Here is a 26,568-nt window from a genome sequence, read left to right on the forward strand (position 1 = left end):
GTCACCTGGTTTCAAGCATGAAAATTGGTGACAGGTAGGAGGAGACAGCAGGGAGGTTCAGGCCCCTGGTGGAAAGAGATACTTTAAAGGACAGGCAGGGCCTTTCTGACCCCACACTGAACTTGAGCAAACAGCCCTGACTCTCGGGCCCAGGAGCTAAGGGAGAGGTCACAACGCAGGGCTGCAGGCGGCTCTGCACTGGGGGCACACTTGGTGCTGGGGCTCTAGCCCATGCAGATGGGGAAACATTCAAGGTCTGTGGGAAACAGCCTGGAAGCTGATGTTACCAGTGGAAAACTAACCCAGACAGACAATGTGAGATGCCCCCACTCACACACACACCATCTCCTGCACACAAATACACACACCATCACATGCACACCACCCAAACAACAGCTCCAGCTGAGAGCAGACAACCTTGGGACAGTGTGTGCCTGGGCCCATGTGCCCGTGTGTTCCACAGGAGGCCTGGGGGTGCTGAAGCCCCCTGCAACAGTCCCAGGAACCCACTCTTCCCTCCACACTGCTTTACTCCTCCCTCTCACCTGCCTCAACCCCAATTTCATCTGAGCAGGAACCCAAGTCCTGCTCCCCTGAGGTTCGAAAGGACCAAAATTTTAATTAGTCACCCCCCTTCCCCAGTGCTAGAGCATCCACCACACCAGGTTGCCAGAGGGTAAACAGCAGAGTGGAGCTTTGACCTCACAGTCCCCGACAGGCAGCCACACGCACGCACTTACACAGGACACGGCAAAGCACACCCTCTCCCCAACTGCAAGAACCTTGTCCACCCTGTCCATGGAAGGTGACAGCCCTCACCTCCACACTCCCATCTTCAGCTGAGAAACACACTCCACTGACCTCTTTCACCACTGCAGGCCAGACTGCCAGGTACCCCAGGCTCACATGGGCTTCAAAGAAGCCCTGAAGTGGGAGCCAGAACCCCAGACAGACCTAGGAGGCCCAAGAAAGAACCATCAACTAGGGGGGGTCAGTTGCGGCAGGTGCAGAGTGTGTGATTTCATGGGTTCTGGAAAGGCCCTCGGCCCCAAAATATCTCCCCTCCTGGGTCTGGAAATCCCTCCCAACCCTCTGAGATTCACTGCCAGGAGAGGCTCCCAGCTGAAGCTCCCATTGGCTCATCCTTGGGAAAGGTAATGACAGCTGACCTGGGAGCGGTGAAAGATGGGCAGGCAAGGGTGGGTGCTGGGCCAGAGGCAGTGCTGAAAGCCAGGGACCAGCATCTGAGCAGGCCACCCTGCCGTGAGCTCCCACCGGGAGGGGGCGCTCTGCCTTCCCAACACCCCAAGAAGCCAGCTCCTCTTGGCCAGGGAAGGGGGTCTGGTAAGGGGAGGAGAATTTAGCATCCCCTCCACATACATGCCAGAGGAAATCAAGTCCTGTCCCAACTGTCCCATTGAGGAAGCCAAAGCACCAGAGACTAGGAGGGGGTGGGAGCCCTGAGAAGGGAGGTGGGGAGGTTGGAGGGGGAATTAACCAGGTTCCAAAATAGCACAGTTGGTTCTGCCTCACTTCACCCTGCACATTGTCTGGCAGCTTCTGCTTTCAATCTGACTCACGCCTGGTGGGGGCAGGATGGGGCAGCCAGCGCAGGCAGAGGCCACCGGACAACCACAGGCAGTGGCCCAGGAACTCACAGCCGAGTGGCTGTTCTCTTCACTACATGCGCCTACCCCACAGGGCCTTCTCCCCTGCCCACCCAAGAGTTGGGCGAGTCAGCGGGGGCACAAAATCCTTGCCTGGGTCCCATCCCAGCCCTAGCCCACCTCAGGACTCCCCAATGATGTCAGCTGCCCCAGCCCCAGAACTCAGCTTTGCTCCTGCCCTGCCCACTCCATACACGAGTGTACTCCTGCGCACTCCAGCTGGCATCTCCACCACATCTCAGCTGGGGAAGCCAGAGGAGACCTGCCCCAAAAGCAACCTTTCTCCCAGCAGAGGAGAAATAACCTCTTCCAGCTGCATTCCAGTGGTCCACCCGGCCAACGGACTGAGTGACCTGCCCTCTACCTGCCCCCTCCCCAGATATGAGAGGAACCCAAAGGCCTTTTCACCATCTGTAAACACCACAAGAAGCACTGTGCCCTCACCAGGAAAGAGAGAAGAATCAAGCCCGGGATCTTGTGTGTTGGGGGCGGGGTAGTGGTGTCAGTAATGCTGCTCTCCTCGTTAATTATTTTCCACCCATCATATCTCCGCACCGTCTGCTCCCAGCTCCAAGGCTCAGAGCTGCTCCACTTCCCCCACAGCTGTGACACTCGGCAGCAGCTGTCCTACATCTCCTCCCTGGATCAAATATGCTTAAGCTTGAACATGAGACCTGAACAGAAAGCCACACCATCAACCCCACCTTTCTTTTTTTTATCTTATTTTTTTAAATTTTGACACTTACTTGTACATGTTATTTGTGGGGTACCGTGTGTTGTTTCAATACTTGCATATGCTGAGCAATGGTTCACTTAAGGTAGCGAGCATAGTGCTGTGCCTGTTAGTCCATCACGTCTCCTCCCCCCACCCTCCTTCCTCCGGGCTTCTGGAAACCATCAGTCTACTCTTTACTTCTATGAGAACCACATTTTTTTAGATTCCACCTATGAGTGAGACCATGCAAGGTTTGTCTTTCTGTGCCTGACTTACATCACTTAACATGATGGTTTCCAGTTCCATCCACGTTGCTGTAAATGACAGGATATCATTTCTTTTTATGGCCGAATAGTATTCCATTGTGTATATATACCACAATATTTTTATCCATTTATCCATTGATGGGCATTTAGGTTGATTCCATTTCTTGGCTATTATGAATAGCATTGCAATGAACACAGGAGTGCAGGTGTCTTCTTGATATACTGATTTCATTTCCTCTGGGTATACACCCAGTAGTGGGATAGCTGGGTGGTAGGTAGATCTATTTTTAGTTCTCTGAGGAACCTCCAAACTGTTTTCCACAATGGCTGTACCAATCAACCCCACCTTTCAACTTCTATACAAACCCTCCCCGTTCTCCTCCCTACCCTCACACTAATACAGCTGGCTGGAATAAGTGTGTGTGTGTGTGTGTGTGTGTGTGTGTGTGTGTGTGTGTTGGGGGGCGGGGTTCTGCCATTGCCAGCCCTGCCCACTGGGCAGGGAATGGACGCTCCTAGTAGGGGGAGAAAGTCCAAGGTGCTGAGGTTGCTGACACAGGCAGACACACTCCTGCCACCCCGGCACACACACCCTGACCACACCTGTTTGGAAGTGAAAACATCAAGGGAAAGGCTGTGGGCAGCAGCTGGAGGGACAAGTCAAAGGGACCACTATGTGGCATGCCTGCCCATGGCCCAACACAGCATTTCCAGTGGGAATACATGGGCCAGGGCCAGCCCCTGACTCCTGCCTCCTGCCCTTTTCCCCAGCCCCCACATCAGAGGCCTTACCTACACATCCCTTCCCTCTTTTAACTTCTCCCATTTCCTCAGCCCCATATGGCATGAGACCCCTAGCATGAGGCTGGGAGATCTGGGGGAGCGGGTGGAGTCCAGAGGGATGGGGCCCCTCTTCAGGAAGTAGGCACTGGCAGAGCCTTCCCCAGGCACTAAAGGGGGTGCCCTTGCATAAACTGACTCCCCCATTGCCCAGTGAATGGCATCTTGTTCCTGATGGAGACAGAGTGAGGGCATGAGAAGGCTCAGTTCCCCACTGACTAACAGGCAGCCACGTGGCACCCATGGGGCTAGGGGAAGAGGCAGGGGCAATGAGAGAAAGGAAAAGGAAGTCAGAAAAACCACTACAATCACAGTTTCAGAATGCTAGAGTTGGGAGGGGACTGGATGATAGCTCTGGGTTCTGTGCCACCTGGCACATCTGTACCTCCATCTGGGCGAGGATGTAGCACAGAGATGTCATTTGCCTCGCATGAGGGTTGGAAAGGGCGAGCCAGCATCTGGCATGTTGTGAGCACCTCATTTGTGTGGAGTCCCTTCCCTCTGCTGTGAGCACCTAGAGGGATCCTGACAGATTCCTCTTTTTGTCCACAGCACCTAGTATACGCTCCCTAAGTATCTGCTGAACACAATGAATGTGACGCTGGTGACTGGTCCCAGTGGGAAGGGTCTACCTGGGGAAGCCTCTTGGATATAGACAGAAAGGGGGCTGTGGGCTTGGTGAGCATAGCAGAAGCTGTCAGGGCCCCAGCTACATCTCCTGGGCACTCATGGTCTTGAGCCTGCCCACCTGAGCACTTCCAGCTGCCAGCACCTACACCTACACCAGAGTCAGTGGAGTTAGCACTCTGCCCTCCCCCAGCCCCTCCTAGCCAAATACCCCAATCTCTCTGGTGAGTAACTCTAAAGCACGTTCTGCGAGGCCCCCAGTGGGATCGAGCCTTCAATGCCCACAGAAGTCCTTAACACACATTTTATCAGCTTCCTTCCCTTCCCTGTCTCACAAATCCTACTCTACACTAGTGCTCCCTAGAGTAACCTCCCAAATAAACTATTTGTGCTCACATCCTTGTCTCAGCCAATGGGGCCTGAGGAGAGAGTTTTGACCTGAGTTTGAGCAGCTAACTCTAAAGCTTAGAAAGGAAGACCAATAAAAAAGGCCAGAGTAATGGGAGCTGGCCCACCCTGTGGGGAAGCTGAGAGGTGGGCATGTAAGACCCAATCACTGGGGAGACTGGTTGAGCTGCATGCAATGGCCACATGTGTACCTAGAAATTTCCCACCTGTGGGAAGATAAGACTGCCCTCAGAAGCAGAGTTGGGAATGCGGAGAGGAGAAACAAGTGCTTGCCAGAGCTGCAGATTGAGTGGAGAAGCCTCCATACCAGGGGTGGTGATGGCAACATTAGGTTACTGGTGGCAAACACCAGTAGGGTTAGAAGCCCAACACTGCCTTCTACCCACAGGCTGCTCCTAGGACAAAACTATAGAACTTAAGCATTCTAGGACCTTGGCATGCCCATTCATTCAATAACACAGCTGTTGGTTTCCACATTCATAACTAAGCACTGGGGACACCAAGGGAGGCCATTTGATTCAACACTAACAGCATGTGTTTGTTTTTTTGTTTGTTTGTTTGTTTGTTTGTTTTGTCTTTTCCGTGACTGGCACTCAGCCAGTGAGCACCGGCCATTCCTATATAGGATCCGAACCCGCTGGCGGGAGCGTCGCGCGCTCCCAGCACCACACTCTCCCGAGTGTGCCACAGGCTCGGCCCAACAGCATGTGTTTTGAAGAGCTCAATCCCAAATCTGTCACTTAGCTTTGTGACCTCCATCAACTTACTTAACTTCACAGGGACTCAGTATCCTCATGTGTAAAATGAGGATAATGTCCATCTTAGAGAGTTTCTGTAAGGATTAAATGTAAAATATCTAATGTAGTACCTGGCACAGGATAGGTGCTCAATAAATATTTGATGGGTGCATAAATATAATGGGTGGATGGATGGGTGAATGGATGGATAGATGGATGGATATAATGGATAGACAGATGGATATAATGGATGGATGGATGGATTCAATGGATGGATACAGGCATGGATAGATGGATGCACGTTTGAAAGGAGACAAGAGAAACACAGTAGTTATCTGATGTCTGGTTCCCATCTGGTTCAATATCCCTTTCCACTAAATTTCAAACAACAAAACAAGATCCTATCACCCCGTAATTTATCTGTTACAGGAATCTGTATTTTCATTTATCAGGATGACAAATGCAAAGTAAGATCCTTCTAGTGAGCCTTAGCCACATTATTGGGGGAGGGTTTTTCCCTGAAGGATGTGCAGGGCAACGTCAGAACAGAGCGTATACCTGGTTCAGTCACCATAGTGCCACTTCCCACCATGTGGTCACACCATGCCAGTGTCCCTCTCCCCTCAAACCCAACTCCACCCAACTCTTACCCCCAGGGAAGGTGGGTCAGTGGCCAGGGAGAGGAAGGGGAAGCCAGACAAAAGCAGGGCAGGGAAAACAGGCCAGGATGGCTGAGGAGAGGAACCAAGAACAGAATATGGGTATTCAGGATGGGGGTGAGCAGTTATCACAGAGAAGAGGCTGACGAGCAGAGAGAAGGATTTCCTGTCTTTAGAGAAATGGAGAAAGAAAATAGCCCTGAAAGAACAAAGGAGCAGAAACAAAATGGACTGAGCAACAAAGAAAGTCATTCCCCTGCTCCATCACCCCCAATGGCTCCCCATTACCCAACAGATAAAGTCCAAACCCTCTAGTTGGGCCTTCAAGGCATACAGGATCCCCTCCCCTAAATAAGCCCTGGGCACAGGCAAGGGGGCCTTCTCATTCTCTCACCGCAACCCAATGTGGGCCTCCAGATGCTCCCACCAGTTCCTCTCCCACAGATTGCCCATCCTTTTTTCCTCTCTAGAAGCCCTGCTCCAGGGCCTCCTCCTCCAGGCAGCCCACCCTGACTTCACCTTCCTCTGTTAGTATTCGGCAACAATTACTTAATCTGCTCAAAGCCAGGTTCTGTGCCTGACACGGGAATATAGGGATAAATAAGACAGCCCCTGTCCTACGGTACTCACAATCTAGTTTGGGAAAAACATCATTACCTGATATATATTGTACTGCTCCTACTACTATGACTACTACCACTATTACTACTAATAATAAAACCTGTATTGAGCACTTAAACGTCTGTCAGGAACGGTTTCTAAGGTTGTTATCACTCTTTAATTCATTTGACCTTCCCAATAACACTGGGAAGTAGGAATTATTAGCGTACCAAATAAGAAACTGAGGCACAGAGAAGTTACTCTGGTTTTATCAGCTAGAGTGTGAGCTCCCTGAGGGCTGTCTCAGGTTTTCTCTTTCGTAGCATCTCCCACACGGCCTCCAGGTAAAGGACAGCCAGGTTTCTCACATTCTGGGCTCCAGATGCCCACTCCTGTGGCCCTGGATGGAGATGTGTTGACTGGCTGGTGGGAATAGTATAAACAGAAGATGAGCTCAAGCAGAGTGGAGAAGGAGACATGGCTCCAGGGTGAGATATGTAGGCAGCCAGCCTTAATGTTCCTTCCTAGCTTCTCTTTTGCCCACCTGGCCCCATGGCCCAGCCCTGGCATTTCACAATCTTGTGGTCACTGCAGAATGCCTTTGCTAAAAAGGCTGAGGTGACACTGAAGGAAGGTCCCAGGGCTCATGACCAGGATGGATGGGGGACGAGGAGGGTGAGCTAGGGGAGAAGAGAAGAGCCCTTCAGCTCCACCCAGCTCCGGGGGGCTGGGGCCCTTGGAGTGAATAAGTTGAGCCTGGAAAGTGAAAAACGGGGCCAACCTCACAGGGTCATGTCTAAGCACACTCACCTTGGCCTTGGTGTCATGGGAACCGGGTAGAGGCGGGACCCTCACAGCTTAGAGCTGGGATGCTCCTGTGGCAGGCTCACCTGGCCTCAGAGGCCCCTTCAGGCTGGGAAACTTGAGGAGGTGGGGCAGATCAGGCTAAACTCTCAGAATAGAAGCATCAAGAGGCTTTTCAGGGATATCTGGGCTCCTGAAGGGGGCTTCCTGGCCAGCCTGTGGAGCTCAGGAGTAGGGGTCCAGGCCCCAGCCCTGGCCATACCTCACCTCTACATTCCTATCCCCTCCCAGAAGGCACAGGGGACATACAGGGCAGGTAGAGCAGGGAAACAGAGGCACAAAGCCTGCCCTCCAGCTCTGGAGACCTGTTCTGCCTGCCCAGCCATGAGCACTGTCCTTGAAAACTAACCACCATGTTTCGCACAGGTACATGGAGACTACAGGCCCTACCGTTCCAGGGTTCCCTTCCATGCTGGGGGTACACGCTTTCCAGAAAGAGGTCTGCCTCGCTCCAAAGTTGGGCTGTGGATAGAAGGAGCCCCCCCTTTTCCTGAACCCTGGCCTGGAAGCTGGACAAGCAGCACAGGAGGTGCTCAGAGCACAGGCTCTGGGCCCAAGGCTGCCTGGGTTTCCACCCCAGCTCTGCTACTTAATAGCTGTGAGGCTTGGGCCAATTACAGAAGCCTCTCGATGCCTCAGTTTCCTTATCCGTGAATGGGGTAAGTCTTCCCACTCTTGTCACTCACAGTTGATGGTTTCTCAAGTATCCAAATGGCCCTGGCCCCTTACCCAGGACTCTCGCCCCTAATCACCAGTCCTCCTTCTTCCTCCTCACTAGAGGCCCAAGGGCTCAGGCCCTGACTGAGGGTGCTAAGGAGCTGACAGAACCACTGATGTTGATAGAGCCGGTGCCAGGCCCGCGGCAGGCATGGGGCCCAGGCGCACAATGGGGCTGTGTGTGCACCCAGTGTTACCCTGGAGCGGAGCTGGGCAGGCAGGCATCTGGGGTCAGGCCAAGAATTCATTTCCCTGGAGAGAGCTCCCCACCCCCTCCCAGGCAGCACAGGCTTGTCCTGGGGTAGGCAAGCACCACCCACTCCCCCACTGAGCCCAGGGAGGGCAATGAGAATGTGCCCCCATGGCAAGCACTGGGGAATGGGGACTCCAGATTCTAGCCGCTGGCTGGGCTGCTCACTTGTGAGGCATTTTGGACCCATTATGTAATCTGGGGTTGCAGCCTCCCCTTTGGCCAGAGGGAGGGCGAAGTCTGCAGGGGCCAGGAGAAAGTGCAAGAGAAGTTTGACTGCGACCCCTGCCCCATTCAAAGGGTCTCACTCCTCTCTCCCAGTCTGCTGGGACCCTAGGCTCAGCAGATTGTCTGAGGCACCCAGGACTTCTGGCCGCCTGACCTGTTCTGGGGCCCTAGTGTGCCCCAGGAGAGGAGCCGGCTCACTCTGCAGGGGGATGAGTCACCAGCCAGCTGCAGCCAAGATGGTAGGGCAGACAGTGGGCAGGTGGAGCTCGTCTTCTGTTCCCTGGCAGGTCTTCTCAAGCTGGAAAACCACTCAGCTGGTACCTGGGCCTCAGTGGACCACTTCCTCTGGTTTGGAGATTGTCTGGTCCCAGGATTTGGGAGGCTTGATGCCCTCCTGGTCCCTACACTGACTCCTACAGCTGCAGGTGTGGGTAGCCCACCCCTCTGAAATGTCCCTGAGAGGGATGTCAGATTGCAGGTAAAGGCAGCCACTCATCCTCGAGTGAGAAATAGGGTCTGAGACAGGAGGAAGAGAGAACATGGCACCTGGTGCGTAGCAGGGAAAGGGAGAGGAGGAAGCCAGGCTGCCTCACACCTCAGGCTGTGGCTGAAATGGGGAGGGCCCCTTTGCACACATCACTTTCCATTCTGCTCAAAGCCAGGGAGCACCTGCGACAGGAGCTAACTGCCCTCGCTCCCTTGCTGGCTCCACGAGCGTTTACACGCTCCCTCACGCCAGTCATAATGACACAAATATGGGCCCCTACAGACCGCCCACACTCCCCAAAGGTCACACACAAAAGTCACAGTGGCAGCCCCAGCCCAATGGACACAGCTGAATGGCCACCCATACCCTAACACCCACAGGCCCTACCTCCCCAGCCCCAGCTACAGTGAGTTACACTGCACTCTAGGCCCCAAACAGTGCCCCTCTCAGAGCACCCCGGCTCTGGGTGCTTCTGCCTAGATTGGGGGGAGAACTTTCCCTGGCCAGGACCACTTCTGCAAGCCCTTCCTGTGTGTGTGTGTGTGTGTGTGTGTGTGTGTGTGTGTGTGTGTGTGTGTGTGTGTGTGTGTGTGTGTGTGTGTGTGTGTGTGTGTGTGTGTGTGTGTGTGTGTGTGTGTGTGTGTGTGTGTGTGTGTGTGTGTGTGTGTGTGTGTGTGTGTGTGTGTGTGTGTGTGTGTGTGTGTGTGTGTAAGGAGCCTTCTGAAGCTTAGCCCACACCCTCATCTTACAGATGAACAAACTGACACTCAGTCTGTAAGGGGAAGTGTCTTTGTTCAAGGTTATGAACAAAGCTGAATCTGGAGCCTAGGTCTGGGATAGCTTAAGGCCGGTTAAACTAAGCAGGGGATTGGGTAGGGGGCATACAAGAAAGAAAAGGATGGAGGTAGAGATGGAGAAGATCAGCCACCACATCAGAGGTACTGCTTTTCTAGGATGCCATGCTGGTACCATTTCATCCATTCATTTCAAATACTTCTTGAGCACCACCTACATACCAGCACTGTGGCAGGGGCCTTTCTGTCCAACATCACCCCTCCCTCCTGTGAGATCTGGCTTCTGGGGGTGACAATGTCTTCAGGGTACCCCTGTCCCCAGGGTGTCACGAGGCCAGGGGCAGCACTCAAAGCTGCACCCAAGAGCAGCAGCCCAGCCTCTACCCTGAGAAGCCCTGGAGGAAGCCCCTACATGCCCCACACGAGAGGGACCCCACACTCTGGACACCCAGTGCCACAGCACAAAAGAGCCCCATGCACAAGGCAGCATCAGACGACAAGGGGACTGGGAAGTCACCCACCAGAGTCCCAGGCTGATTCTAGCAGCAGAACCAGGTTTTCAGACAAAATTTATGTGGAAACTTGACATGTAAAACAAGAATGAAGCAGCCCCACAGGGAGCAGGAATGGCCAGACCACCTGGCCACCAGCTGGGGGCCTTTCCCACACTCCCAGATAGTCCCCAAGGCATCTTCTGGGGTTCTGAGGAAGAGTCTGAAAACCTCAGTTTTCTCTGGCCTCTTTGTGTTACAGAATCCCAGAGGAAGCAGGTAAGGCTGCAGATCATATAGCTCAGGGAGAGCCAGGACCACAGCCCTGGGTCCTCCCAACCTCTAGGCCAAACTGTTCCCCATGACTTCCAAGGCAATGAGACCCCATCCCTCACATGGAAAACACAGCAACACGCCTCCCAAAAAGGTCTTATGGATTCAGGTCCTGTCATGCACCCAGCATTGGGCAAAATGCTCCACATACATTGTGCCCTATGGCTGAATTATAATTTCTGTATTGTACGTAAAGAAATGGATATTCAGAAAGGTGAAGTGATCTAGCCAAGGAAACTCAACTTGCAAATGACAAGGCCCAGATCCCAACCATCCTGTGTACTCCTGACCCCTCACTGCAGCCTTGCAGAAATTGCCACCGTTGTGATGCCTGGGTATCAGTGCTACCTCTGAGCCCCATCCCAAGCTTCACCTCACTCAATGAAAAGCTGAGAAGCCTCCTACCCAACTTCCCCCAACATGACGGCACACACAGAGCTTCTCGTTAATAACAATATTACTACCACTAATACCATCACCCCTATTATATAGCACTTTCTATTTAGGCACTTCGTACATTCTTATCCTACTTAATCCTCACAACACTACACTCCCATCCCCACCTCACAGATGAGGAAACTAAGGCAAGGAGAGCAGTTGCCCAGGGTCACACAGCTAGGAAGTAGCAAAGCCAGGACTTGACCCCAGGCAGTCTGGCTGCAGAGCCTGCACACCTAACCACTGTGCTACACTCCCTCCCTCTAATGTCTGCTGGCTCCTCCTTTGGTAGTGACTGTCACAAGTGCCCTACCTTGGGGCTTGCCTCCCTCCTCGGAGGCCCCTCTCTGCAGGGTCAGAGGCCGACTGGACCTCCTGATGGCTGGACGTGGGAAAGCCCACCTGATGAGCACCTTCAGCCCATGTTCTCCAGCTGGATGGTAACACCCATACCACCCAGCCATCACAGGAGCTGGAGCCGGAAGGGTGAAATCATGGCAGAGCCATCAGTGCACAAGCATGAATAGGAGACCTATGGCATGCCCAGTTTCAAGTTGTGGCAGGTGCAAGAAGTAGAAGACTCTGTCCTTGCTCTCCTGCCAGAGGCTCCAGTCCCCAGAAATACCCAAAGGGGTCGCCCCTGCCATCCCCATCCCCTTCAGTACTGGCTGCACCAGATGTTGGCAACACTTAGAAACGGGGCTAAAAATAGACTCTATAATGACTCAGTGCTAAGAATAGCTTGGGCAAACAGCCCTCCAGGAGAGGACACTCTCTGCCAGGATGGCACCACCTCCTCCCACTTCCCAACCCAGCCTGGCCCACCTCCTGGCCTTTCACCAGAAGCCCCCTGCAGTCAGCAGCAAGCCTAGAGCATTTCTACCCCAACCGCTGTGCTGACAGGGATCGGCACTCCCACCAAAGCAAGGTGGCCAGCCACCCTACGTGAAGGTCAGGGATGTCAAAGGAGTGGCAGAAGCTGGAGCAGATCTCCCTGCTCAAGGCAGAGCTGTACTGAGGCACCAAGCCACTTGAGTTTCTTTCCCAATTCTAACACCAACTCCCAGCAGGATACTGGGAGGAAAATTGTGCTTTACCTCATGTCTCCCCTGTGAAGTGGGTCCCTAGAGTCAGCCAAACTGGCCCATTTCAGACATGATCAGGGGAACTGGGTCTCATTCTCTGAGCCCCATACTAGGCCAACTCTGCTCAGATCCCAGGACATCCCCATCTTGCCATTGGTTGCAGGCCTCACCCTACCACTGCTACCACTGCCCTAAGTCATGGGGTGGGGAGGCAGGGGGCTCTAGCCAGGCAGCTGATGTCCTCATGACCTTCCCCAGCCCTCCCAGTCTTAAAGACAAAAATACTAATCCACTCAGAGCTCTCCACACTTCCTACAGCCAGTCATCTACATTAGGTCACAAGACCGGCATCACCACCCAGGATGCTGGCTGCTCAGGAGTTAGTATGCCTGCTTTACAGATGAAGAAACTGAGGCCCCAAATGGGCCAAGCACTTGCCAGGGCAGGGATCTAAGTAGCAGCAAGACTCTGGCTCCTGGACTAGGGCTCAGGGCTGAAAGCCAGGTCACAGGCCAGGCCTACCAGAGCCAGCTAAGGCAGGAGAGGGGAGGGAAAAGCTCAGGAGGCTTTCAGGGGCCAAGGCAAGAGGAGGAAATCGCTGAGCCATGGGCCCTGGGTGTCACTCACAGTTACCGCAGATCCTGCAAACTGGGCGGAGAGGACCATCAGCAAGCCTGAGTCCTCCTCTATCCTATCCCACCCTAGCCAGGGGAGACTGGCACAGCCCTCACCCAGTGTCCTCAGACAACTCACACCCAGCCCTCTGCTCCAGCTAGTGTGGACACCTCCTACCAGGCCTGGCCCTGCAGCCCTCCACTCCTGAGGTGGCTCTCTAGCCTCCCAACCACAAGCCAACCATGCATCCTGGGCACTGTCTCCTCTCAGCATCCCCACCAGCAGAGTGTCCTGGCCACCCCCATCCTCTGCCTCAGCTGACCCACAGACTTGGCAGCCACCTGGCTAAGAACTGGGCCCTGACTCTGCAGCCAGACTGTTAGGTTTACCGAGGACAGACATTCTGCCCCAGCATATGGCGCTGGGTCTTGGACTCCATAGGTACTCCATAAACATGGCCCAGGAAGGAGAAAATCCATAAGGCAGTGGCCCCAAAGGTATGGATGACAACTCAGAAAAATATATTTTATGTGATCCTGGATACACACACACACAACAAAAAAAAATCCCAAAGTTTTCTACAAAGCAACACTTAACAATATTGTGCAATACGCTTGGATATTTTCTATCCTATTCTTTTTCATTAAAAAAAAAAAAGTCATGGCAACCCACTAAACTGATTTCATGGCCAGATTAGGTTCCAGTTAATGGCCCTGATCCAGTTTGAAAAATACTCCTCCAAGGTTATCTGAGTACCCAACTCCCTGCCTGGCACATGACTCTCTACACCAGGTGCTTAATAATGGCATCCATTTGTCAGACAATTACTCTGGGACAGGCCTGTGCCAAGCATTTTACTATAGTACCTCATTTCATACTCACCATCACCCTAGGAGGTAGGAACTGTTATTACCCCCATTTTAAATATGAGGAAACTGAGGCCCAAGGTCACACAATAAGTGGCTCAGACAGAACTCAAAGCCAGGTCCGTCTGAATCCAGACCCATATTCATAACCACTGCACCATACTATCCTCCAAGTCTACACACTGACAGGAAGCTCACCCCCCAAGGAAATCCACTCCAATTCCAGCGACTAATAAGCTATGTCCTCTGTTAACTTAACTCTTTATATCTGTTGATTACTTGACTGCAGATGGAACAAAGAAAAGAGAGGGTTCCCCTGGCCAGAGCCCATGGGCTGCAGGGCTACTCTTCACACCCCTCACAGCAGGCCTGCTGAGCCCAGAGAAGGGGCAGGGGTATGGGTGGGGGTCCACCTGAGGGCAGAGCAGACCATTCTGCCACCCCTCCTCACTGACATCACTGCCCTGGGGCAAGTCACTTGACCCCTCTATGTTTTGATGTCCCCATCTATAAAATGAGGATGATAGTCTCTACCTCATAGGGTGACTATGAGGGTTCCAGGAGCTGACGCAGATAAAGCATTTGGCACAGCACCTGACATGGAGTAAGGCCTAGTAAATGTGGGTTCTTACTATTATTCCCAGTTCCAACTCAGATCCCCACCATCAAAACTAATCCCCATGAGCCGTGGGCAGATTTTTGCCATCTGCACACAAACATACTGTGAGCAGGTAAAATGTCAACCTGTACAGAGGGCTTACTTATGGGTGCCAGACTCTGTTCTGAGCCCTTCACATGAGTTAAGTCCTTTAATCCTCAGAATGAACCCACGAGGTGGGAACTATAATTGTCATCTCCATTTTACAGAAGAGGAAACCGAGGCATGCGGAGGATAAGTACCTTGCCAGGATCACATAATTGCAAAGTGGCAGGGCTGGGATTCAAACCAGGTGGACACAGAGTGCATGCTCCCAAACCTGATGTAAATGGGTGTTTGCTGTGGCCTGGCTGCCACCGTGTTAAGCACATCATGCCCATGGCCTTCTCACCAGATCCTTGCACAAGGCTGGGGAAATGAGGAAATGAAGGCACAGCTCTGGCCAACTCCTGATTTCCCCCACTTTCCACCAACCCGTGCTCCTCCTTGAGTGTGGGCAGGGGACCCTCCCTTGGGCCACCTGCTTTCCCATTCTCCCCCTACCTGCTCCCAGCCCTGGTTCTGCTCAGAGCCTTCCCTTCCACCTCCTCAGATATCCCAATGCCAATGCAGCCAGAGGGGCCTCATCCCCACTCACCCACCTCCCCCAAAGATACCCCACACACGTGCACATACACACACACACACACACACACACACACACACACACACACACACGCCCTCATACCTGGGAGAGGGCAGTCCCTTGGAAGGGGCCCCCTGGAATGCTTAGCTCCTCTGGGGTCAGCTGGAGCCCAGGGCTGTACCCCCACCCCAGCACCAGCCCCAGTTTCCTCATTTTCCCCAGCGCTGTTTCTCACCCAGCCCTGCACCTCAGCTTGAGAGGAAGTTGCACAATCCCCTGGGAGCTCAAATGTGGTGGAGGATTGCTCACAGTGCAGAAGGAACTGCTTGCCCCAAAGGCCTCTCACATGTACCCATGAGTCTGCCCTACACAGGCAAACTCCAATCTCACCAGCCCGAGTCTCCAGGCCACCTACAGTGCCCCTCCCTCCTTCCAGATTGAGCCTCTCACAGCCACCCTCCAACACACACACATGACCTGGCTTCAGAGGGCCCCAGGCACCAAGATGGAGCGACACAGAGGGGCAAGAATCCCACCAGGTCCAGTGAGGGCCCAACCCTAACCCATGCCTCCTCCTGTCCCCTCCCAGAGACACACGCCCTTTTAGCCAGAAGCTCCACAGCTCACCACCTTCCTGACTGACCACACACCTACCACCTAGGCCTTGGGCCTTCCTAGGGCCTGCAGACACTCAGTTCACAGTCTTACTACAGCCCACCTTGAAATGGACCCTGAGGCCAAGTGTAATCCAGTGAAGCTCTGGGAAGATCTGAGCCACACACATTTTTTATTTGTGGTAAACTTTTCTCACTACACATGGGATTTCAGTGGTTTCCCAGCCCCCAAAGTACTTTTCTAACAGCCTGTCAAAGAGATTTGACAGAGATTTCATTTAGTGCTTCTTTCTGGCAGCTAAGAGATTCCCATCTGTGATAGGGAAATGCCCCTTGTCAAGAAAGGTGGGCAGTCATTAAGCTGTCATCAGTCATCTCCATCTCAAGATGGGTGAGTGTCCTGGGCCCTTTCGTGAGAGCAAGCAAAAGGAAGGAAGAGTGCAGTGAGGGAAGGCTAGGCAGGCCATGGCCCCCACAGAAGGCAAAAGATGCCAAAAAGGAGAGGCAAGCCTCAGAACAGGGAAGTCAGAGAGGCACAGGGAGGACCGACCCAGACTCTGCCCAACCCTGGCCCTCCCTGGGATAGTGAACTCTGGAAGGACACAAAAGTGAGCAGAAGCCTGGCCTGGGTGCGCAGAGCCCCCAAGGATGACCTGTGGCTCCCACCTCTTGCTGGCCTGGACCTGCATGGGGCCTCAGATAAGGAACATGATAAGCACCCCTTATCACCCCCACAACCTTGGACTCCCATCCAGCTAAGGACAAAGTCAGAAATGGTTTTGCCCAGGCCCCAGGGCTCCCAGAGAGCCCCTCATTTCTGCAGCACTTATCAAAAGGCTGGGGCCTTCAGGGTGGTTTCCCCACAGCCCCGGGAGCAGCAGGAGCCAGGGCCGAGGCTCATGCCAGTCACCTGATGCCTCCAGCTCATTGGACAGGGAACACAGTCAAGGAAGAAGGTCCAGTGCTGGAAAGCTCTGCCCCTGGAACACAGTGGCCACAGAGCCATTTTACAGGAATGTTTCCCCAAATGCCTATGCACCCACCATCTCTTGCATCCTGACAGCAGCCCCATGAAGGCGAGTGGCAGCAACCCTTGCTACCTCCATTTTTCAGATGAGGAGACTGAGGCTCAAAAACATTTAAGTGACTTCTCTTAGGCCATGTAGCAAGTTTACGGCAAATCTGTTTCCTGGCTCTTTTCCTAGACCAGAGTTTCTCAACTTCAACACCACTGACATTCAGGGCCAGATAATTCTTTGTTGTGGGGCTGTCCTGTGCATTTTAGGATGGTTAGTGGTAGCCCTGACCAATGTCATCAGACATTGCCAAATGTCCCCTGAGAGGGGCAAAATCATCCCCAGTTGAGAACTACTGCCCAAGAAGCACCTCAAGTGACCTCAAGTCACCTGCTGAGGGTTCTAGCCCTGGATTCTCCCCTTCTTCCCTGCCAGATGTGCCAGGCAGAAGGGCCTGAAGGCAAGTGGGTAGTCTGTGGGCTCAGTATCCTCTGGGAAGAGGCTGCCCACTGACAGGCACTGCCACTTGGGGTCTCCTCCTAAGACCAAATATCACCCTCCAACTCCCAAGCTACTCACCAGCCCCCTCCCTTGCATTCAATATTACAATGGTCTTTCAACTCTTTTGATCATACTTTCCCATCAGTAAAAAACTTTGAGCACCCCCAATATATGCTTCTTTCCTCATAAATTGCTTACACATACCAATGCATGAATATATTCAGCATGTCAGCAAACATATACAAAAATAGATCTACTAAAAAGATGAGAATGGAGGGGCCGGCCCATGGCTCACTCAGGAGAGTGTGGTGCTGATAACACCAAGGCCACAGGTTCGGATCCCATAAAGGGATGGCCGGTTCACTCAATGGGTGAGTGTGGTGCTGACAACACCAAGTCAACGGTTAAGATCCCCGTTCATCTTTTATTAAAAAAAAAAAAAAGATGAGAATGGAAACATAAATTACACCTATGATGAGATACAGTCATGGTCTCCCCAGGATAGCAGAAATTGAATAGTCTAACAAGACCAAGTGTTGACAAGGATATGGAGCAACAGGAACTCCGTGCCACTAGTGAGGAGTAAGTTGGTACAACCACTTAACAAAATATTTACTAAAGTTGAAATATGCATTACATGCCCTGTCCTCTAGCAATTCCACTCAGGGTTATATATCCTCTGGAGATATTTACGCACCTATGTGCTAGGATGCACATGTAAGGATATTCTTACAGCATTATTCGTAGTAGCCAGAAAAGGAAAGAAACCCAAATGTCCATGAGCAGCAGGATGCACACTACACAGTAACAAAAATGAAAATGAACATACTATAGCTACACACGACATAAATGAATTTCACAAATATACTGCTGTGTGAGAAAAACACGACACAAAAGAACATGTCCAATATCATTCCACCCGTATTAAATTCAAAGCCAGTCACAACTAAACTCTACTGCTAAGGAATGCAGACATAGATGGTTACATGATAAAGAGAAGCAAGGGGTTGATTATCATAAGGGTCAGGCTGGTGGTTACTTCTGGGGGTGAGGGGACACACAATTTGATTTTGGAGTGCAAGTTATATTCTGTTTCTTCATTTGAGTGGTGGTTACCTGTGGGTTCACTCTTATAATTATTTACTACATTTTATATGTGTATGTTTATGCTCTTTTCAGCAACTATGCTATATTTCACAATATAAGAGGGAGAAAAGGATGAAATATAAATAAATGAAAATAGTTCTAGAATTTTCTTCTCACACCTGGCTTTGAAAAACACTATAGTTAAGCCAAAGGGGGGGAAAAAAAAGATGAGAACGTACAGTAAGTCACAGGTCTAGACTGTCTGATGATGGAGGCCCCCTCCCCAGCTGGCTCACACTGCTGGCTGCCCCTCAGCCCATAGGGACTGGCCACCATAGCCCCCTTCACATCCCACCCCACCCAGGATGTCCCAGCCACCACATTCCCCATCTTGGCCAAGGACACATGGATGGCTCAGGCACCTCCCCTTGCACTCAGCAGCCTCTGGTCCTCCTGGAAGGAAGGACTGTCCAGAAAGGAAGTCTCCTGGGCCTGCAGAGGTGACCCCTAGGTAAGAAGACCCAGGGAGCAGAAGAGCTGCCTTTTCTGGGGCCCAGATGGTGGGAAGGGCTGAGGGCCTAAACCACACTGAGTCTCTGTGGGGGCAAGAGGCCCAGGGAAGAATGCTCTTCCGAGCAAACGGCTAGTGTCACCAGGTTTGAGTTCATTTACTACGTTATTCTATAGTACCTTCTCTCGTTCTGCCTTTATGGTTATTGAGATTCCCTGGCTAGGCCATCAGCTCCTTGAGGGAAGAGCCGTGTCCTTGTTCCCATCTACCCTGTTTGGCCAATATAGTGCTAGGTACCCACAAGGTGCTCATTACATAGCTGTTGACCTGAATGGTACTGAAGACCATGGGTTGCTGGGTCCCTGTGCCTTGATCCCCTCCTCTCAACAACGTAGGGGCATCACCAGCTGGCCTCTGAGGCCTCCAGATCCACAGCCTCAATCAGCCCTGAAGCGAAGCCAACCAGCATCATCCTGGCAGGGCAGCTGAGAGCACACCTGGCTAGAGCTGGGAGGGGACGAGAGGCGGCAGGGGGTGGACAGTATAGTGTGTCATCTCCTGGCCACTCTGCACCCCTCAGGGACTGCAGGGGGTTGGGACAGGTGCTGTCCCCAAACCAATTATAAACAAGGCAGAGGACAGGCTGTGACTTCCCTTGGCAAACAAGAGAAAACAAACTGGAGCCCCACCCCACAGACCCAGTGCTGGGGGTGGGGGGGCTGCTGGCAAACTCTCTGTGAGGAAGAACAGAATATGAGCCCCAAACCAGAGAGAGGCTGGGCCTGGATCACTGCAGGCAGGCGGGGGACAGGGGGAGCTGGGAGGGGACAGGGCAGAGACAAAGAGCTCAAGACCTTGTCGAGCTGTGTACAATTAGCCTGTAAAGCACCTGCAGGGCAGAGACCAGGCATAAAGCATTTTGTGTCATTTCTGGGCACATGATGGGGGCTCAATGCACATTCACTCATTCATTCCATAAAGATTCACTGAGTATCCATTATGCGAGGCTCTCTTCTAGGTACTGGCATACAGCATGAAACAAAAAAGACCAAACCCCTGTCCTCAGGGTGCTGACACTGGAGCATTCCATTCATCTGTTGATTGACTGGCTCTGGCCCCAAGCTTATCCCCCGCAAAACCTCTGTAGGGCTGAAGGACCTGCCACCACCTCTCCTCACCTCCTACCTGGCTTCACCCCAACTCCCTCCAGTTTCCAAGGACCACTCTGCCCCCAAAACCCCAGGGTCGAGCCCCCAGGCTCTCCCAACTACCTGCTACAGTCAAGGCCCAGAACAACCTGCTACAGTCAAGGCCCAGAACATCCTAGAAGATGATGGAGATGACCACACTTCCAACAGGGACGCTCCACCCCCCGCCCCAACATCTCCAGCCTGGGCAAGGAAAGGAGAAAGAAACAGTTCTTTTTGTGTGTGTTTTATCATTTTTACTTTTTTTTGTTTTGCAGCTGGCTGGTATGGGGACCCAAACCCGTGACCTTGGTGTTATAAGGCTGCACTCTAACGAACTCAGTTAACTGGCCAGCCCCTACTATTTTTACTATTAACAAGAAATACAATTCAAACAGTGATCAAATATTTGCCCTCCATGAGGTGGGAAAGTAAAAGAACATGATGGGTCCTTCAATAGCCTCACTTCAACAAAGTGAGGGGCCTCTTTGGACACCTCCGCCCCTATTCCAACAATGACATTTTCGCTCCGAGTTCCTTTGCAGCAGCTTCAGCTCCTGCCACGTGGTTCTGATGATTCTCTGGCTAGTGCTGTTCTTTGCCCACCTCATCCTGTCTTAATCAAGCAATACACATTTCTTAAGCACTTGTCCCAGAGAGTGGGACCAAGAGCCACAAGGCTGAACAGAGCTCAGTTTAATGGAAGGTGAGGGCAGAAGGTGGGGGGAGAGGAGAGGACTGACTTGAGGGACACCAAATGGTCTCTGAAGTGGTCTCTGCCCTTCGGGAGCTGCCTTTGAAAAGGAAACAGGACTAACAGGCCCAAAGCAGAGGCACTACACCCAGGAGATAGAAAGCTCTTGCCTGGGTAGCTGCAAAGCAGTAGGCCACTAAGGTAGTGGTTCTCAAAGTATGCTCTGGGTCCATCAGTATTAGCAGTACCTGAGAACTTGTCAGAAATTCAAATTCCAGACCTTGTGGAATTTGCAGACCTATTAAATCAGAAATCCTGGGAGTGGGGCCCAGAAATCTGTGTTTTAACAATCCCTCCAGGAAATTCTGATGCACACTCAAATTTAAGAACCACTGTCCTAGAGAAAGGACATTGTAATCATCTGGGGAACTTTTTTTTTTTTAATGCTGATGGCTAGGCCCCTCCCCCAGAGATTCAGATGCAACACTATGTTTTAAGAGCTCTCAGTATGTTTTAAGGTGATCATAATATCCAACCAGGGTGGCAGTAAGATGGGACAGCCCCCTGGTCTCCTGGAAAGGTATGCTTTGATGGAGAGAAGGATTTGGCCATAGGAAGGGAGCAGGGGACAGGTGCCACGAGAAGGCACCAGCATGAACAAGGGCTGGGAGAAGGGAATAGCAATCATGGGTGTCTGGATGGAGAATCTGCTGGAATTCCTGGATTCATCCCTATGGCATCACATCTACTTTGGAACCTCTGCTGTATGCATAAGAGCCAAGAAGGTGGCCTGCCCCCAAGAAAACTGGACAGGGGATGGAGATAGCCAGACCTCATTTCTCCCCCTCATTATGCCCACACTTAAGAGCCAGGAAGGAAAGCTGGTGATGACCCTGCCAGTTGCTTCTGCCCCTCATGGCTGCCCTCTGTGCTCACCCATTGCTCCACCACCCCACAGCAAAGCATTTCCTGTAGGCACTATAAGTCCCAGATCCTACCCTACTGCTGCAATTTTATCTCTGCCCTCGGTAACATCACAGCCAAGGGGCAGGCAGCAGAGGGGCGGGGGAGAGCCACAAGCTAGGAGTGGCCAGTCCAGATGCTAACCAAGGAGACCCAAGGGGCAGAGCATTTGGAGATGCTGCCATCCCCTACGCTATCATGTTAAATGAGGAGATGCCATCTTGTTAAATGTGGTGCAACAGGGAGTGGTGGGGACTGTGGCTACTGCATCTGCAAAGCTTGAAAGGCATTACATTTGAGGATGTTAGAAACATGGGAAGGCCTCTTTGCAAACCACAGGTCTTTATTTCCTTCCTGGAGCTCTCTATGCCTCTATTTCCTCACTTGAAAATAATAAATAAAGAAATAACTGAGTTACAAGAGTTACCTGTGTACTATTCTAAGTGCCGTATGTCCATTGTGCAGCAACACACTTAAGCCCTTTCAGTCAGGTGTTACTATAATCCTCTTTTAGGTCTGGAAACTGAGGCACACTGGAGTAAAGCAGCTTGCCTGGAGCCCCACAGTATTAAGTGGAAGAGCTGGGATTCCAAGCCAGGCAGTGGGCCCCAGAACCCATGCTCTCAACAGTCCTCTGATTAGGTTGATCACTTGGTCCTGTGCTCAGTACATGTTGGCTATGGCTATGTCCCAACAAAAATTGCGTGATTGCTCTGCCAGGGCCATCTTCTAGCTAAAGCTTGATTCTGTGGACTCCAGAAGTTCCCCAAACACCCTCCACAACCCACATGCCTCCCTTTATGAAGACTTTCTTATCCTTGTGCCTTTGGCAAAGATGTGTGAAAGGTTCTCACTGGAGAGGACCCTACAGACGATCTAGCTTCACAGAGATGAAAAATGAGACTGAGCAGAACAGGAACCTGCCCCAGCCACATGGCTTGTCAAAGGCAAAGTAGGGTCTCTTGATTCCCAGTCCAGCGCTCCTGTGACTCACTGTTGTCCCATTCTCAACCTATGGTCACCACAGCCTTTTTTCCACATCTGATTAAACAAGTGCCTGTTGAGGTCTTCACTATAAGATAATGGATGTGAAGTCCATGGCACAAAGCTGGGCACCCAGAAGGCTATCAGTAAGGGATGCTCCCTTCCCTTCCTGGGGAATGTGAGGTTTCCAAAGAGGCCCAGGAAGCCTCATCTGAACATTTCTCCCCTGGCCAGTCAAGACAGGTTCTCGCCAGGGGTCCTTTGGTCACCACTGTCAGCAGCTCAGAAGAGAGGCCAGGAGACAGGTGTGGTCCTGGGGCAGAGGCCTCAGCAAGTTCCCACCCTCCTTAGAGCAGGAAGCCATGGATAGGGAAAAAAAGGTCCCCAGACCACCACACCCCTACCTTTTAGGAGAGAACTCCCAGGAAACCCTGAAGTTGTCTTCTTTAGAGATTGAGAACATGGACTTTGGAGTCTGTTGGACCTGGGTTAGAATCCCAGTCCTGCCACTTCCAGGCTGCTTGACTTTAAGCAATTTGCTTAACTTCTTGAATCAGTATAATGAAAACAGTAATTCCTACCTCACTGTAAAGAGTAAACACACAATAATGTTGGCAACTATTGTTTGTAACTAAATTTTATTATAACATTTTTCTAGTATAGCATAAAGAGAAGAGACGAATGGTCAATTAATATAATATTTTGTTATTGTTACACTCTAATAGACGTATACACAATTCTCCATATGCACAGACCTAGATACCTATAATCTTATAACCACATACACAAATTTACATCCTTTACACAAACCCCACAGTACCCAAAGAGCAACATCATGTACTCACCATGAAGCAGGCACTGCTGCACCCTTAATCCTCACAACAGCCTGTGAGGTGAGCGCATTTTTATCTTCCTCCTTATGCATACACGCTCACTGCATCCTGGGATGTGGACATTTCTGGCAGCTCTGGGAACCCTGAACTTTTCCCTCCGATCAGAGGAGGCCAATTCAATTTCCACAGTCATCTCCAGGGCAGCCCCAACCCGGGCCCCAAGTGCTGAATGCCCTCCATCCCTAGGACAAAGGCCCAACCTGGCTTTCATGACAGCTGCGGTTGGGGAAACCCCTGCTGCCCGGCAGAAACTGAGCTGACTTCGAAAAGGAAGAGACAGAAGCCAGGGGGTGGCTGGGCCACTCCCTGTGGGGGCAGGTGCTAAGTAACTCTATAAACTCTGGCTAATGATGCAATTATAGCCATAAACAGCACCCCAGGAGGGATCCGGGCCAGAAGCCAGACCCTCAAAGGGCAGCCAGAACGGAGGGGTGGGAGTTCCCTCTCACCTACTTCCCAGCTTCCCAAAAACAGGTTGAGAGGAAGGCCTGATCGGCAGTGGGCACTGAGCACTCCACTGTCCAGGTACCCTCGATGGGCTCCTGCCTGCCCTGGCCCACACTCTGCCCACCTCTGACTGTGAGTCACCAGACCATTAGCCCTCAGAAGCCCAGCTGCTCTCCCTGTATTCAGTGCTCACCTGAAGAGATATATCCTGCCTTATCCCCTGTAACCCTATCATGGGACCTGGAAACAAGAGACCTAGGTCCCCATTTGGTTCCATCTCACAGAGCTGAGCTGAGGACAAAATAGCACTGCAGCTGTAACAGGCCGTGTAAACTGTAAGCAACACTGGCTCCCCTCCAGGAGAAGCAGAGCATGGAGTCACCCCAAACAGCCCTGCCCTTCATTTACACTCTCTGGTTCCCAGCTCTTCAGTCCCAGCAGACAGGAGGCAGGCAGAAAGAAGGGGGCCAAACGAGTTGCTATTTTTCCCTGGGCTGGGGAAACTGAGGCATGGTAAAAGCATACCGTCAGACTACCAGGCAGGGCTCCCAAAGCAGCTGACCCTTCCCCTGTCCCCTTTAACTACCTCTCACTGCCGGCCAGTAACTATTGCTGGCCGTCTCTTCCCCAGACTGTGAGCTCCGTGAGGGCAGGGCCTGGAGGCTGTCTCCCAGGAGGGACACTGAGCGGACCTCAGAGGGAACAGGCCAAGGAGCTGACCTGAGCGCTTCCGCATCCAGCCGCCCCAGAGGAAACCAGAGACAAGCCCCCCACCTCACCTCCCCCCCCCCCCCCCCCCCCCCCCCCCCCCGCTGCCCAAGAGCGCCAGGTCTGAGCCAGTGGAATCTCGGCCAGGGAGAGTGCAGGGGCCTAAGGCAACATCCAGGGGTGCCGCTGGAGGCCTACACCGGCCTTGTCCCCTTCCCTGTTCAATTAAACACCCCCTCACTTGGGGCTGGGGAGGTGGCAGCTGGGCAGTCATTAACCTACACTTCCCCAGTGAGCTCTAAGCCAAAGAACTGCGCTCAAGTTCAGTCCAGAAACTCTGCGCTGAACCGTCCCCAGAACGGACGAGAGACGAGAGGACGACGGCTGGAGCTGACGAGAGCTTGGGGAAGGGCGGCCGGGTGAGGGGCTGGCGGAGAATGGAGGGCGGGGGCCCGGGCAGAGCAGGCGCTCGCTCAGACGGGCCCCGCCCCGGACGCCCTCCCTTCCTCCCCCGGGGCGCGGGGCTGGGGCTCGCCGGGCGGCTGCGGCGCGAACCTGCTCGCGCAGCCGGTAGCAGCTCGGGGCAGCCGTGCGTGAAGCCAGAACTCCGCGCCGGGAGGGGGCCGAGGGGCGTGGGCCGAGCTGGCATCCGCCGGCTCCCTTCGAGGAGGCAATCGCACGCGCTGCCCCGAATAGCTGCTCGGGGTACGGGGAGGGGGGAGAAGCGGCACGGACTCCAGGGATGGGGGAAGGCGGCGTGTTTTCCGGGATTCGGGACCGAGACAGGAGGAGGTGGACCCGAGTCGCGGGCGGACAGCTGGGAGCTCTCGGGAAAGCAGAAAGCGGAGCGCGCGGAGGGTGTGCTTCGGGGTGGGGTTCCCTAGGGTCGTGGAATAACGCGAGGGGAGAAAACGACTGCTTCTTCACGAGACGGAGCGGGAGGAAGGGACGGGAAGAGAGGGAGGGATGGTCCTTCCACCCGCCCCCCACCTCCAGCAGCCCAGCCCCCGGGGCGTGGCGCCGCTCCGGCCCTCCCCTCCCCCCGGGCCATCCTGGCTGGGCCCGACTCGGCCCCCGCTCACCTCCCCTACCTCCGGCCCCCTCCCCCGCAACACCCGCCCCAGCCGCGTCCGGGGGAGCGGGAGTGGGCGCACGGCCCACGCGTCCCTCAAACTTCTTGTAAGTTCATTCCCATGCCTCCCGCCCCTTCGACTTCCAGCTCCCCGGCCGGGAAGGCCCGTGCCCGCCCCGGCCCCTCCCGCCCGGTTACATAAGGTCGCAGAGAAGCCGCCCCCGGCCCGGGCCTGAAGGGAGGGGCCGGAGGGGCTCTCCGGCTCGGCGGGCAGCGCCTCCCGGGCCACGCGCCGGAGCTGGACGGACAGAGGGACGGGTGGCGGCGCGGCGCACATAGTCCCGCTCCCCTCTCCAGCTCGCATCCCCCAGCCACCCACCTGTCTCCGGGACCCACGGGATGGGGGCGGTGGAGGCTGGGGTGAGGATCTCGGGCCCTCCGCGCAGTCCTTACCCCCTGGCCACGCTCACCTCGCTCTGAAGGTCAATCTGTCCGCCGCCCGCGCCCCGCGGCTCAGGCAACTTGTCCCAAGTTCGGGTGCCTGGCCCGCAAGCTGCGCCCGCCGCCCGCTCCCGGGCTCCTCCGGCTCCGCGCCACCCGGAGGCCCGCTCTCGTCTGCCCTTCCCGCCTCCGTCGGCACCGCCACAGCTCCCTGCGTCCCGCCCGCGGCCACTGCCTCCGCTGTCACCGAGCCCCGCTCCTGGCACCCGAGCTCCGGCTGTCACTCCGCGCCCCACTTCCCGCCGCGCCCGACAGAGGGCAGCACCTGCCCCGCGGCCCGCCCCCCCCCCCACCGCCGTGGGCCTGCCGCGGCCCCCGCTGGGAAGCGTAGTCCTCGCTGCGCCCCGCGAGGCACGACGGGATTTGTAGTCCCGTTCTACTGGCCAACGCCTACAGGCACCTGGAGATTGACTTGGCATCT

General features: G+C 53.6%; 1 protein-coding gene across 3 annotated transcripts in view; it reads right to left on the reverse strand.

The window, feature by feature from the left end:
- The window catches only part of TFEB (transcription factor EB), a 45,160-nt gene extending 18,800 nt beyond the window's left edge, over positions 1–26,360 (reverse strand). Inside the window, exon 1 of one of the 3 annotated variants that reach the window (XM_063096863.1) lies at positions 26,117–26,360. The gene's annotated coding sequence lies outside the window, so the exon portion shown is untranslated. Of the gene's footprint in view, positions 1–22,930; positions 22,977–26,025; positions 26,075–26,116 lie in introns of those variants that run through there. The other 2 variants (XM_063096860.1, XM_063096859.1) reach the window with 2 other exon arrangements.
- Positions 26,361–26,568: the final 208 nt, after the last annotated feature.

Source organism: Cynocephalus volans, chromosome 5 (assembly GCF_027409185.1).
Source record: "Cynocephalus volans isolate mCynVol1 chromosome 5, mCynVol1.pri, whole genome shotgun sequence".
NCBI classification, from domain to species: domain Eukaryota; kingdom Metazoa; phylum Chordata; class Mammalia; order Dermoptera; family Cynocephalidae; genus Cynocephalus; species Cynocephalus volans.